Here is a 1,739-nt window from a genome sequence, read left to right as displayed (position 1 = left end):
CAATCGTCATTGTTGTTGTTTTTAATTATTTTTTAATAATTAAAAAAATTATATTAAATAGTGGTATATAAATTTTAAAGAATTTAGCTATGAAGAAAACTCAACATGAATTCATTAATATTATGATATTAAATACATTATCAAGTTAAAAATTTTAAATAATTTATCTTCCAAAGAAAACTCGGAAGATATATCTTCAGTTTATCTTGAATGAAATTTTCCAATATATATATATATATATATAAATTAAAAGCTTTATTCAAAATAAAGGCATTTTCATGGCTCATGACTTACTTAATTACTTAAACGTCGAATAATATGCTTTCATATAATAAGCACAATCCTCGGAATATATCAATTTTAAGTTAATTATAAATATCTTTTTGATCTATATATTATATTAAAATTCATTTCGGTCTTTCAAAACTAAAGCGAGCAGAACCTATTATAGTTAAGATATGTTTTAATATTTATTCACAAAATTAATATACTAAAACATAACTTTTTTTTATATCATTGGCCATTTCTTTGATAAAGAAAAACCTCATCACATCATATGCTAATCTTTATAAAAAAAACCATAAACATAATCAATGAAAAAAAAAAAGACAATATCGGCTCCATGAAAATAAACATTCAATAAACACCCTAAAAAAGAACTGACCAAAATACTAAAAGTTAATCAAATAATAATAATAAAGCAAGCAAATAATAAGCCAACAACAATGGCCCATCGTCCAATCCTAGTCTTTATAAAAAAAACCATAAACATAATCAATGAAAATAAGACAATATCGGCTCCATGAAAATAAACATTCAATAAACTAGTTTTATGCACCCCACCTAATCCCCATTCATAATAAACAAACATTAAAACATGGTCACTGAAAACATGGGACCAAAAAAATAACCCTTCACCTTTTGTCCGCCACAATCCACCAACAAATTCTCTTCACACAGATATAGCCCCCAACCCTAATCCGTAATCGTAGCACCACAGTCACTCCTTCCGCGTGGTGGACCATCCATACCCTATTTCTGCGTGGTATATTCATCTGGCCTTTGCTCGTGCTTTACCTCGCTGCCAATTGACAACTCCAGCGCCATCTTCGTCCTCTAGCACATCCTCGAGAAGCTCCACCTACTCAACTCCATCTGCATTGCCAAGCTCAGCTTCAGAAACCTCTCTATCATCCCCATCTCCAAAGTCAGCCTCCGCTCCATCCTCCTCATCAGCCCTCCGGATCCCAACCCCAATGACCCTAATCCTCCCAAACACTTGGATTTCCGTGATCTCGAAGAGTACTGAGCTCAAGAACAAGGTGAAAAATGTAGAGATATCTTGTTGTTCTTTAATTTTCCTCAGTTATTTATGGTGTTGTTGCTCATTGACCTTCAATTTAGGGATGTAGGGTACATTTGTTTCTTTTTTTCTCCTTTTTGATTTTTGTGATTTCTATTTAGGACTCATAGCCAGTTTGGAATCTGGCACCAGATTTTGAGTTTAAAGCTATTCTTAATCGAGATTTTATTAAGGTATATATATCTTCAATTTATTATCTAATCTTGAATGTGTTAGTTGCTTACGAAAATAAAACATTTTTAAAGATTTTGGAAGTGGTTTAAGCAATTTTGTGTTTTGCTTGTAGGCGTCTTGTAGTAGTTTGACCTGTTGAAGAGAGAGAGTTACAGAGAACCTAATGGAGGTGAACAATGGCTACTTCGTCTACCTTTGCTTC

The sequence above is a fragment of the Dioscorea cayenensis genome, unplaced genomic scaffold (genome assembly GCF_009730915.1).
Source record: "Dioscorea cayenensis subsp. rotundata cultivar TDr96_F1 unplaced genomic scaffold, TDr96_F1_v2_PseudoChromosome.rev07_lg8_w22 25.fasta BLBR01000296.1, whole genome shotgun sequence".
NCBI lineage: Eukaryota > Viridiplantae > Streptophyta > Magnoliopsida > Dioscoreales > Dioscoreaceae > Dioscorea > Dioscorea cayenensis.
The sequence above is the reverse complement of the archived record's forward strand: the minus strand, read 5'-3'. Positions refer to the sequence as shown.